Here is a 14023-nt window from a genome sequence, read left to right as displayed (position 1 = left end):
ACCGGGCCAAAAACCAAAGTGACCCCCCTTGCAAAACCAGGTGGTTTGGCGATAGGCCATTTTGATGTCGCCTCACTACGCTTGGGGCCCTTGCCTGCCGCGGGTACTTGGGCCTCCCACACAAGTGAGGCACCATTTTTACCGGGAGACCTGGGGGAATGCTGGGTGGTGGTAAATTTGTGTGAGCCCGGTGATGCCACTACTTTCCCACCCCAAAATGTGTGAAAAAAGTGATTTTTTGAGCAAAAAATGAGGTTTGCAGGGGATTCTGGGTAAGGAAACGTTGGGGGATCCACGCAAGCCATACCTCCCTGGAAGCCGCCGGGTGTCTAGTTTTCAAAAATGCCTGGGTTTGGTAGGTTTCCCTAGATGGCCGCCGCGCACCAGGCCAAAAACCAAAGAGACCCCCCTTGAAAAACCAGGTGGTTTGGCGATAGGCCATCTTGATGTCGCCTCACTACGTTTGTTGTCCTTGCCTGCCGCGGGTACTTGGGCCTCCCACACAAGTGAGGCACCATTTTTACCGGGAGACCTGGGGGAACGCTGGGTGGTGGTAAATTTGTGTGAGCCCGGTGATGCCACTACTTTCCCACCCCAAAATGTGTGAAAAAAGTGATTTTTTGAGCAAAAAATGAGGTTTGCAGGGGATTCTGGGTAAGGAAACGTTGGGGGATCCACGCAAGCCATACCTCCCTGGAAGCCGCCGGGTGTCTAGTTTTCAAAAATGCCTGGGTTTGGTAGGTTTCCCTAGATGGCCGCCGCGCACCAGGCCAAAAACCAAAGAGACCCCCCTTGAAAAACCAGGTGGTTTGGCGATAGGCCATCTTGATGTCGCCTCACTACGTTTGTTGTCCTTGCCTGCCGCGGGTACTTGGGCCTCCCACACAAGTGAGGCACCATTTTTACCGGGAGACCTGGGGGAACGCTGGGTGGTGGTCAATTTGTGTGAGCCCGGTGATGCCACTACTTTCCCACCCCAAAATGTGTGAAAAAAGTGATTTTTTGAGCAAAAAATGAGGTTTGCAGGGGATTCTGGGTAAGGAAACGTTGGGGGATCCACGCAAGCCATACCTCCCTGGAAGCCGCCGGGTGTCTAGTTTTCAGAAATGCCTGGGTTTGGTAGGTTTCCCTAGATGGCCGCCGCGCACCGGGCCAAAAACCAAAGTGACCCCCCTTGCAAAACCAGGTGGTTTGGCGATAGGCCATTTTGATGTCGCCTCACTACGTTTGGGGCCCTTGCCTGCCGCGGGTACTTGGGCCTCCCACACAAGTGAGGCACCATTTTTACCGGGAGACCTGGGGGAACGCTGGGTGGTGGTAAATTTGTGTGAGCCCGGTGATGCCACTACTTTCCCACCCCAAAATGTGTGAAAAAAGTGATTTTTTGAGCAAACATTGAGGTTTGCAGGGGATTCTGGGTAAGGAAACATTGGGGGATCCACGCAAGCCATACCTCCCTGGAAGCCGCCGGGTGTCTAGTTTTCAGAAATGCGTGGGTTTGAAAGGTTTCCCTAGATGGCCGCCGAGCCCTGGGCAAAAAACCAAAGTAACCCCCCTTGCAAAACCAGATTAACTATTGTTACTACAGCGTGAGAATTTAGGAATAATACTGCAAAGAAAATGTGGCAGACAGTTTGAGGTTTACAGGACAATGGGGATAAAAAATATTTTTCAAATCACTAGAGAGACATCACCATGAACTCCCAAGGGTTTTCGACAATATCTACAGTTGGTGGGTTATTCTTACATGGAAAGTGTACCTTGGCAGAGAAACTAAAGACAAAGATTCCTGCACAACCATCTATTCCTCAAACACACACACATACTGGTTGGATTTGGCACGAGGGCGAGTCATGGTTCAGTGTATTAAATTTTATTAACAAGAGATTTCACAAAAATGAAATGCACTGTCAATAATTAAATTCACAAAAAACCAAACCAATGACTTGCAGCTCGTGAGCTGTAAAGCCACGTCAAGGCACCAACCACTTTACAGGCCATTCACACACCTTTCATACGTGATACAAACAAGACCATTCGCACCACCAGGTACAAAAGCAACACAGTACAAAAATCACCAAAAAGGGACAAGGTACACCCTGCTTCAGAAAGACAAATATTACTGCACAGCCATCTAACCCGCAAGCACACACACATACTGGTTGGATTTGGCACGAGGGTGAGTGATGGTTCAGTAGATAAAATTGTATTACCAAGTGATTTCACAAAACATGAAATGCACTGGTAATAATTGAAAGGGCAAGAAACTGAACCATTGACTCACAGCTCGTGAGCTGTAAAGCCACGACAAGGCACCAACCTCTTTACAGGCCATTCATACACCTTTCATACGTGTGAGACATACAAAACCATTCACACCGCCAGCCGCGGGCCCATCACATAACAAAACTCACACCAGCACACAGCGCCATTCAAGGGCCCATCACTTTCACACGCCCACAATCCAGACACAGCAACTACACAGGCTGAAGGATTGCGTGGAGTGGCACTCAGCTAGCAGTGTGTGTAGTGACCAGCAGAAAGTCACTACTCACACACAGCCAGCCAAGCACCAGTCGACACACACCGCTAGCCAAACGCCAGTCCACGCACACCGCTAGCCAAGCGCCAGTCCAGGCACACCGCCATCCAATCGCCAGTCCAGGCACACCGGCAGCCAATCGCCAATCCACCTACACCGCCAGCCAAGCTCCAGTCCACGGACACCACCAGACAAGCACCAGTCCGCACACACCACCAGTCCACGCACACCGCCAGCCAAGTACCAGTCCACGCACACCGCCAGCCAAGCACCATTCCACGCACACCGCCAGCCAAGCTCCAGTCCACACACACCACCAGACAAGCTCCAGTCCACGGACACCACCAGCCAAGCTCCAGTCCACGGACACCACCAGCCAAACACCAGTCCGCACACACCACCAGTCCACACACACCGCCAGCCAAGTACCAGTCCACGCACACCGCCAGCCAAGCACCATTCCACGCACACCGCCAGCCAAGCACCATTCCACGCACACCGCCAGCCAAGCACCATTCCACGCACACCACCAGCCACGCACCAGTCCACGCACACCGCCAGTCCATGCACACCGCCAGTCCACGCACACCGTCAGCCAAGCACCATTCCACGCACACCACCAACCAAGTGCCAGTCCACACACACCAACAGCCAAGCGCAAGCCTACACACACCGCCATCACATTTTGGATTTTTTTAGAAAAAAATAAAAACACAAACAAATTGCAAATAGATACAAATCTTCTAACAGAAAATCAGCAACTAAATACATTGCACTAACACCAACCTTGAAACAGAATCATATTTTCCAAAGAATACAGACCAGCCAGTTCACTTTACCACTCATGAATGTTCCCAAAAGTTTTTTCGCGTGTGGTACGCTCTGAAACAAGCAGGGAGACACCGTGCAGGATGAGAGGGACAATCGGGGCAGTACATACGACTCTCCTTCCGCAAACCTCTTCGCCAACAGACTCTACATCTCCTACTGGGAAAATCTTTTGTGGGTGTGGGAGGAATGTGATCTGGAAAGTGGCGTTCTTTCAATCTAGCAACATCCTCCACCAGTCCAACTCTAGGAACACTTGCCTGTTCCACTACAACAAGGCTGCCTATTACAGACTCCTGAAACTTAGCAAAAGTCATCTTTGACTCAGGGCAAGAATCCTGGAACACAACAAAAGCATTAAACATTGCCAAGTGGAAAAGATGGATAGCCAACTTCTTGTACCAAATGTAAGCCTTACGAAGAGCAGCGTAAGGTTCCAACCTCTGATCTACTCTGTCAACACCACCCATGTGCCTATTATAGTCTAAAACGCACACAGGTTTGCGCACTTCAGCGACCTGACCCCAAACAGTCACAGGTGCAGTGCTTTCATCATGGATGGAAGTCAGCATGTAGACATCTCTCCTGTCTGTAAACTTCACAGCAAGAAGCTCCTGGCAACGCAACGCACTGCACTGTCCCCGCACAAGCTTTTGACAAACAAGTTCTTTTGGAAAACCTTTACGGTTACAGCGGATTGTGCCACAAGCAAAAGTGTCCACTTTGGCCAATTCCCTGAACAACCGCACACCAGTGTAGAAGTTATCTACATATAAATGGTGGCCTTTGTTAAAAAATCCTCTACCAAGTTCCCAAACAATTTTCTCAGTCACTCCAAAAGTGGACGGACAACCAGGGAGGTTAAACCTAGATTCCTTACCGGTGTACACCCTGAAATTAGAGACATATCCAGTCCTACTGTCACACAGCATATACAGCTTTATTCCATAGCGTGCCCTCTTACTAGGAATGTATTGCCTAAAAACCAAGCGGCCCTTGAACAACACCAAAGACTCATCCACTGCAATTTCTCTACCAGGGGCATAAATCTCAGAAAATCTATCAACAAAGTGATCAAGGACAGGCCTAATCTTAAAAAGACGGTCACAATCAGGGTGATCTCGTGGCAACGCTAAACCATTATCAACAAAGTGCATCATCCGAAGCAGAAGCAAATACCTGTCACGAGTCATGACTGCCGGAAAAATAGACGTTGCCATCAAGGGACTGCTAGACCAATATGAAGCCATTGATGGCTTCCTTAGCAAGCCCATCAAAAAAGTTAAACCCAAGAACTTCTTCATCTCTTCAACATTTGTGGGAGTCCACCGGGTAGCTCTAGAGTGTGGCTTAAGACTGGCACTGTTGTCCCTCAAAAACTGTTCGGCATACAAATTAGTCTGCTCAACAATCTCTGCCAAAAACACATCGTCCATAAACAACTGAAAAAAATTTACAGGCAAAAAGTTCTCAGTATTCACTCTAGACTCTGGAACACCAGTAAACTCTGGAAATTCCGGCTGCACCATGCCAGGGGCAACCCAGAGGTCATCACTTTCAACGGGAAGACTTGCAGCCCCAGCCTGCAGCCCAGATGTCTCTTGCCGCACTACACCAACGGAAAGGCTTGCAGCCCCAGCCTGCAGCCCATATGCCTCTTGCCGCACTACACCAACGGGAAGCCTTGCAGCCCCAGCCTGCAGCCCAGATGTCTCTTGCCGCACTACACCAACGGAAAGGCTTGCAGCCCCAGCCTGCAGCCCAGATGCCTCTTGCCGCACTACACCAACGGGAAGCCTTGCAGTCCCAGCCTGCAGCCCAGATGCCTCTTGCCGCACTATCGGCACATCAGTCTCCTCCTCTAACACAGGCACTTCATCCGCACTAAGAGTATCTTCATCATCCGATGACCCCATACGGAGAGAAAACTCACTGCCAGAATCGTCCCCTGCCTCCTCTCCCTCAGAAGCAGAGTCAGTCTCTGACCCAATATCAGAGGAAGACTCAAACAGCAAACCAACAACCTGCTGAGCAGTCATCCTGCGGCTAGCCATTATACTTACTAAGATAGAAGACTGCACAAACAAGTCAACAACAACCAACAATGTGCAAACCAAGTAAGTAAAAAAATGTGTACCTTTTATCACAAGGATCAATGTACTCAAAAACTATACAATCCAATTACAAGAGACAGCTGCACTCACCAGAAACAAACTCTGCAGTGACACAGCAAAGACCAACGATATCAAACTAGAAAGAAGAAAAAAAAAACAAATTACTCACAAGACAACAAAATACACATCGAGCACCAATGCAAAAAGTTTTTGACACTCAAAAACCAAACATACTGCTATTATTACACCATTTGCAAAAAAAAAACAGGCAGAGAAATCAAACACATTTGCATTGTACAAAAAAACAGTCTCTTACCAAACTACACAAACAGCAGAACCACCAGTACCACAACGTCAACGTGAACAGAAGAAAAGCCTTCACCTAGAACAAAAAAGTAAACAAAAAAAACATTACAATTGGAAATCACAAAAAATATAACAAACATTATAACATGCCATGTCACTACCCAAATGGTCAATCGGTTTGTGTGCCAGGTGGGGCAGAAAACAGCAGGAAAAAAAAGGCTACTCAGTCCCGGGGTGGGTGAGCCAAATACATATAACAAATTGCACCCTGGAAGCGAGGGGTCACTTCTATTTCTAATTGAACTAATTCCCTGGTGTCTAGTGGGCTTTTCTGCCCCCAATGGGAGCAGAAACGGCAAAAAAATAAAACCGATCTGCCCCCAGAGGGGGCAGAAAAGTCTTCAAAAAATTTAGGGGCCCAAGGAAGCGACCCTTGCCCAAGGGGTCGCTTCCTACAATAATATTTATATCCCTGGTGTCTAGTGGGCTTTTCTGCCCCCCCCTAGGAGCAGAAACGGACAGAAAGACGACCAATCTGCCCCCAGGGGGGGCAGAAAAGTATTCTAAATAATTAGGCCGCAAAGGAAGCGACCCTTGCCCAAGGGGTCGCTTCCTACATAAAGAAAAAGACATCCCTGGTGTCTAGTGGGCTTTTCTGCCCCCCCTGGGGGCAGAAACGGGCAGAAAGACGACCGATCTGCCCCCAGGGGGGGCAGAAAAGTCTTCTAATTATTTTACCACCCTAGGAAGTGACCCTTGCCCAAGGGGTCACTTCCTACATAACATAAAAGACATCCCTGGTGTCTAGTGGGCTTTTCTGCCCCCCCTGGGGGCAGAAACGGGCAGAAAGAAGACCGATCTGCCCCCAGGGGGGGCAGAAAAGTCTTCAAATTATTGGGCCCCCCAAGGAAGCGACCCTTGCCTAAGGGGTCGCTTCCTACATAGCATAAACGACATCCCTGGTGTCTAGTGGGCTTTTCTGCCCCCCCTGGGGGCAGAAACGCGCAGAAAGCGGACCGATCTGCCCCCAGGGGGGGCAGAAAAGACTTCGACAAATTTTTCCCCCAAGGAAGCGACCCTTGCCTAAGGGGTCGCTTCCCAAATTCGAAAAAACAAATCCCTGGTGTCTAGTGGGGCATCCCTACTCCACGATCGCGACGCTGTGCGCGATCGTGGAGCAGGAATGCCCTGTATTGAGACATCGGGGGAGAGGAAATACTCTTTCCTCTCCCCCGATGCCTCAATACTACAAATTTCACCGCCGCGGCCCCCACCGGACAAGAAAACCTACCTCTTCCCCCTTGGACGCGCTGGAAGAAATGGATTCCAGCGCGTCCAACGCTTCCTGATGACGCCGGCGCGCGCTGTGCGCGCTGACGTCATCAGAAAGCGTGGGGGGGCTCGGGGGGGCTCGGGGGTGGCAGCGGAAGCTCTTCCGCTGCCACCCCCGTAAAGGGGGGCAAGATCGCTGCACAAGGGGGGGAGCGCCAGCGCTTCCCCCGGGGGCTGTCCTCATGACGGAACGGTTCCGTCATGAGCACAGCCCAACCGATGCTCATGACGGAACCGTTCCGTCATGAGCATCGAAGGGGTTAATTGTCTCTCTATGTATGTGTGATGCACTATTATGTTTTTTTTCCAAAAACACCTTACCTGGCATATTTCAGTGTCCTCAAGATGTGTTTTAAGGTTCATAGGGTACACCCGTTGTACCCTCAACTCCTGCTGAAGTTTTGTTTTTTAATTTTGTTTGGGGGGGGGGGGGATCAACATAATACAATACAAACCTAAACAGGTGCAGTATAGAGCAGTCTGCGAGATGTTAAACATTCAAAATATAACTTATGATCCAGCAAATCAGCACATTGGGTCAATAGCAAATCAGTTATATCTTATTCCCACGTGGCCAGTAAAACATTGCAGCGTCTCATTGTCCACCGCAAATGGGGGAGTATCATTAAAGGGTGTACATAGGAAGCCTCTGCTCTCGTTCCAGGGACCCCATATCTTCGTCCATTTGCCTGGGCATCCCCTGCTTTCATACACCACTCTCTCTGCTTGCATACACCAATCCATATCGGATTCCCAATCAGTGTATCGCATCTCAACCCCTCCCTTGAGCTGCAATATTGCGCTTTGCCACCATGCAGCCCAGGGAGATCCACAGTTGTTCAGTTCTTGTTAAATCAGTAGCATCCCAGATGTTCAGGAGACAGCCGTGGGGAAGCTTCAATAGATTTGTGGCATATCTGGGACATGGATGGGACAACCCTTCCCCAGTATTTCTGAAGGCTAGGGCATTCCCACCATTGATGTAAAAAGGTACCAGTATGCCCACATCCACGGGGACAGACCGGGGAGCTGAGAATACCCATCTTAACGAGCACTGAGCTAGTATAATAGGCTCTGTGGAGTATTTTAATTTGTATGAGTCTGAAACGGGAACTGATAGCCACCTCCCGGGGTGACGCCATGGCCTCCCTCCAGTCCTCATCGGTCAGGTCTCCTACGTCATCAGCCCATTTTGTGTGTATTTTATCGTGAGTCTCAGGTGAATTATTAAGGATTTTACGATAGCTCAGAGAGATAGCTTTTTCTGGGAGATAGTCATCCAGTAGCCTATCCTCTAAAGGAGAGGAGACCGGCAAGTCAGTACCCCTGGGTATCGCCCTGTTGAATTTTTGAAATTAAATGAATGGGCAAGAAGAGCTATGGAGTGCACAGTATTGTGTTGCCTAGTCTGAGCATGTATATTTTGATGTTTGTTAAGTACAGGGCACCACAGTATTATTTGCCTGAATCAATAAAGTTTCCTTAATCACTTGGTACACGTTAAGTACCATTTACACATTTGCAAACTAAATTCATGTTACAAAACACCCAGAAACAAAACTTAATAGTAGCTGCTCAAGCATGCTGTTACGTCTTTCATTAAGGGAATGCTGGAAGTGTCAACACTAGTGGGGGAAGGCTACAGGAGGCTAGAATGGCCAAAAAAATAAAAGAAACATGCATGGCTTCAAAACAGATCGGTGAAAGACACAGGCCCAATAGAGAAGGGTTATGGAAGGAAGCAATTGCATCAGCTTTAGAGTTAAAGCAAGATCTAGTTTCTGCTTGGTTTAAATGAAAATGTTCCACCGAGTGCACTACACCAGGATTCAGCTGTTGAAATTTGGGAGAATTAATAACAAAATGTGGATGTGTGAGATCTAGGGGGAACATAATGGACTTGGCTAAGTGAGGAGAACAAGTCAAGTGTAGTGGGTGGTTATGCACACTGGTGTTGCTAGCTAAATGATTAGTTGTTACAAGAACTTAAAAACTACCCTATAATTGATAATTCGTAGCTGAGTGAGGAGGACAAGTCAAGTGGAGTGGGTAATTATGTATTGTAGTGCTGCTACCTAAAAATTACACTGTAGATGAAACTGCTTACAAACGTATGTGTGGTTTAGTGTGGCATTTTGCCAGCATTATATTTCTATTCGGTTATTGCTGTAATAGGTACATTTAGCAGACTCCACGTTTTTCATTGTAATGTTGTCACAAAAAGATAGCAATTGTTTGAATGAACATAAAAAAGGAAAAACTCAAAATATATTTTTTAATAATGTTTTTCATCCTATAAACTATGAAATACCTGATCAAGGTTCAACTAACTTTGTTTGTGTAACCAAATGTACATCCCAGGGTAGTAGCCAAAATGTATTTAACTTAATTAAAACATTTCAAATGTTTAGCTAAAAAATGATTTTGCTATTTATATTCTAAAACACAACAGGCCAACCAGGTACATATGCATAGATAATTTTGCTATTTATTTGGCATTTATAACAGGTAACTAACTGTGTAATATGGTCCAAAACTCCCATCGAAATGTTCTGGTGACATCATAAATCTTGAAGCCAAAGGCCGAGTGGTTTGTAAATTATACTGGAACCCAGAAATGGCAATAGGGGACCATATCATAAATCAACTGTTGACTTTTTTTTAAATTGCATGTTGATTTTTGACACTTAGCTTGAGCAAGCTGTTTTCTTCAACGTCTATCTAACAGAGGAGTCAGGGAATTGGAATATTTAGGTTTTGTTTGCATTTCTTTAATACATTGTTATTCAAACCATCAGCATTGGTGATGGTCAATGGGTAACTGAAACAACAGAGTTTATAAACAGAGTTATGGTGCTGACTCAAAAGCTGACAACCAGTCAAATTTGCTGCTTAAGGTTACCAAAGCACACAATGCGTGACATAACTTGCACCACTCATCATGTTGCTGCCCTTTCCTTTGTTTCTGCTCTGTTGGGAACAGGTGTTCTGAGCACGATGGTCACTGTGAGTTATGGCCAGGGTTGTGAGCGTTGGTTACCAAAACTGGTGAGCTTAACCATGTTTGTCAGAACCATAAATCCATTTTTAAATGTGGTTTTTAGTGAATATGTGTGTTAAAAAGGAGGATAAATATTGGTTAAGGGTGCATTATTGTATTAGGTAGGGGTGTGTGAAGTAGTTACAGGGCTTACTGAACTACATCAAAATTTGACAGGTGTAAGCATCTAAAATATCAGATCTCTGCAATATTTGTTTGCTTTTTAGCCACTGCCCATTCATCTTTATGGCCCACCTATCCTGGTTCATGGCCCTCTCAGCGCAAGAATCTTCAAACCAGGCCTGCATACATTACGTATAATTTTAACATTTGAGGAAGGTCTTGCAAAGGCAAGGATTATTGTTAGCCTTGCTTGCAAATTGTATTTGCCAAAATTGGAGTGATTGGGCCCCACTTATGTTTACTTTCTACCAATGTGTAGTGGGGTCAGTGGCAGCCCTGCCAAGTACCATGCATCAGGCGTTAGACTAACGCATTTCCGTGTGGTTGGTTGCATCACCATATTGAAATGCATTGTCATGCATTTATAGTGCCCCAGCTGTCTGCCGGAGCGCTGCTATTTAGCACCTCCACTGACTGCCAAAGCTCTTATCTAGCAGTTTGCGTCAGGCTTGGGCATAGCTCAGTTCATGACTGGCTACAATGTTTCACCATACAGTACAGCAATCATTAGCATCAGGTCACGAGGCTTCAGTTTCATGATTAAATTTCCAATCAACATGGCAGGCCTGGCCCCCGCGATGTGTTCAGGTGGGCACGGCATAGTTTAAAGTTGTTTGGCAGCTTGTACTGTGCAGTCTGGCCGGCGTAATGGTTTGGACTGGACCCCGGCCAGAGAGTGGTGGTGCATGACTGCCTCAGCAGCTGCCTTGCAGTCCAGTGCAGCCAATGCCACGTGAGTCTGTTGAAGTGTCCGACCTGGATCGCAGACGGTGCCGTGGCGAGGCGTCGCTGCTGGCCCGCACCGTCAATGCTACTCGTGGCTGACATAGAGTAAGTCAAGTGTCACTCACTGTACTAATCTTCTTCTACTTGGCTTCCTACACCCCTTGCCCGCATGTGCCAGCCTTTCCCACTGGAAGCCTAGAAGAGGCTCTGGTTAAACCTGTGTCTCTGTCAACGCCCCCTTTCCCCCTCCCACCCTCCCTCCCTTCTATGCCCACCCAGCACCACTGCTGGGGATACCCCGTGACGCTTTCACTTTATTCTGTCGATTACCCTGAAAAGCAGCAGTCTGTTATCTATGTCCTTGAAACTCGCTGAGTGCAGTGATATCCCTGCCCCACCTTGGCCCCTCAGCGCACACCCCAGAGACCCGTATGTGGGGGTCTCATGCAGCCTCTTGGAGCATTGCCACACTCTGCCTAATTCCGTGGTCCTGATCCTCACATGAAAGGCTGCCTTGATGAGAGTGGGATAAAGAGGGCGGATAGAGCTAGAAAACAGTGTGATGTGAACAGGGTGTGCTATGAAAGAAGCTGGAGGGGACGTACAGTGGGGTACACCAGCGCTGCGACGGGGTCAGACGAAGGGCAGTCAAGTTGGGGAAATTAAAACAGGAGAAGGGGGTAGCGTACATTGATGAGATATGGCACTGCCAGTTAAAGGCATGATTTTAAAGATGTGTGCAAGGTCACAGGATGGTTAGCTTTTTAAAGAGGTAACACGTGGAGCAGATGTCCATATGGATTTTTTAAAGTACTGTGTTAGCTTTTATGTACCACATTCCATATGACAGGCCTGAGGCACTTTTGAATTGTTGAGCACGTAGGTGCCCCTTCGTCGATTATATAGCGCTTACGCTCACAACAAGGTTTCTGGGCGCTCTTTGGGTGGATAGTTGATAGGGGGTTCATTATAGTACTTTGGATGTGTCATTTGGATCGATTGATGCGATTCACCGAACTTCAGATGGTTTCTAATCTTTATTGATTAATAGTAGCAGATGAGATCCGTGCTGGTGCGACTCAGCTGGTAGGTCGGATGGGCAATTTTGTTTACAGCAGAACCCTTTAGTTATTTCAATGTGGGAGGAACTTCTGGGTTTTTCTGGTGAATACATTATGTAACCTAGGGGCATTTAATGAGAAGGGGTTTCAGGTACAGCAAACATTGGGTTGGGCACATGTTTGCCTTCCTTACATCTTCTTCATGTATTTGTCATCTGGGACACGTTGAGGGGTTGTTTGTATTGGAAGGTTTTCCATTTGTCTGGCCTTGACTGTTTTTCACTGGTTAACTACAGAAGCTAGGTTTTTATCTTGAGAAGCACAAAAATACTAGTTACTCCCGTGATTTACTTGCGAGAAAGTGTCACTCGTTTGGCAGTAGAATGTCACTTAAACGTACACTCAAACCAGCAAAATGTCAAATATAAGCAGTCTGAAAACTTGGCAGCTATGCTGGTCAGGGTGATATAAGAACTAAACACACTCACTGCAGTGCTTGATTGGTTTATTGTCTGTCCAGTCACGTGCTGCTCGCTACAGACTCGTAAGAGTCACTAGTACCTTCTCCAATTATGTAACTTACTTTTTGCGAATCATGAGCACGAGCCTAAGTAAACTGAGCACGAGCCTAAGTAAACTGGGCACTAGGATAGTGAAGTTAAATTTCTGGTGCTTTGCAGCAGTTTAAAAATATTCTTAACGTTTCTCGTTGCTCAAATGGGAGTAATTTCAGATATTTATGTGTTTCCAGTCATTGCTTGATTTTGCTTGCGAGAAAGTGTAATTTATTGTCGCTGAATGTCGCACATAATTACACTGAAATTATAAAAATGTCACACATAAGCAATCTGAAACCATGGCAGCTACGCAGTAGCATCTTATTTGAACTCTTATTCAAGTTGTAACATTTTGTCTGCTTTTGGGTTTTATTTTCCTAAATGTGGTTTTGTAATATAAAATCCACACAACTGAAGAAGTGTAAGTGGAATCCGTTCGCCTCCCGCTTTAGCTCTTTTATTCAACTGAATAATGTGTTACTACACCGTTGACTAACTTTCCACTTTTCTTGTTTGCAGGTTAACGGCCGTTCTCTGTTGCTTCAACACTTGCAGCACCCATAGGAAAGGAAATAAACTCCGAAACGTTATGCAGTTATTTTATCATCGTTTCAGCAGATATTTTCTGTTTGATAAGAAACCGGATTTAGATTTTCCTATGGCTGATATTCAGAAGGCAGTGAACTTAATTGGGTTGTTTCTATTTATGTACAGAGTGATACATTAAAATATTATACTTTTCGTATCTGTTTCAGTTTTTTTTAAACCCACATTAGTTAAGAAATGGCTGTCACATGTATAGAATCTGAAACTTGTTTACTTGTTACCCAGTGCATACAGTTGCTTTTGCCTTCAATAAAAAAATGGGGGGACGTGAAGGCGCTACTCACCATAAACTCGGAGCTGGAGCACGACCGATGTATCCCTTCTCCCTCCCACGAGCAGTAAAAAGAAGGACAGACTTCCTGCTTGTGGAACGGAATTCCAACCAATCCTGGAGCTGCTTTCATGCTGTGAAAGCAGCTTCAGGATTGGTTGGAGCGGGATCACCCAGCGCTCATTTTGAGGCTGGAGGCCTGGGCCAGCAACCCACAGGCTGTTTCACAGCCCTTGGATTGCTTGGTCTACACTTCGCATGTTTGATAGGACTGCTTAGAGCTTCTACCCTTTCCTTTTGGCCCCACTCACCACATCCATTCCAAGTATTGCTAAACTTACCTGCTTATGCTCCTGGCTGCTTCCACATTGCGCCTCCAGCTCAGACTCTCACCAGCCAGCATTTCCTCGATACACTAACCTACTTGTGCTCCTGGCTGGCTAAACATTTCACCTCC

General features: G+C 46.8%; 1 protein-coding gene across 1 annotated transcript in view; it reads left to right on the top strand.

Moving 5' to 3' along the window:
- The window catches only part of APOO (apolipoprotein O), a 999638-nt gene extending 986208 nt beyond the window's left edge, over positions 1-13430 (top strand). Inside the window, exon 9 of the mRNA XM_085622412.1 lies at positions 13209-13430. The gene's annotated coding sequence lies outside the window, so the exon portion shown is untranslated. The remainder of the gene's footprint in view (positions 1-13208) is intronic.
- Positions 13431-14023: the final 593 nt, after the last annotated feature.

This window comes from Triturus cristatus, chromosome 8, assembly GCF_964204655.1.
Source record: "Triturus cristatus chromosome 8, aTriCri1.1, whole genome shotgun sequence".
Classification (NCBI taxonomy): Eukaryota; Metazoa; Chordata; class Amphibia; order Caudata; family Salamandridae; genus Triturus; species Triturus cristatus.
This window is presented reverse-complemented; position numbering and strand designations above follow the sequence as displayed.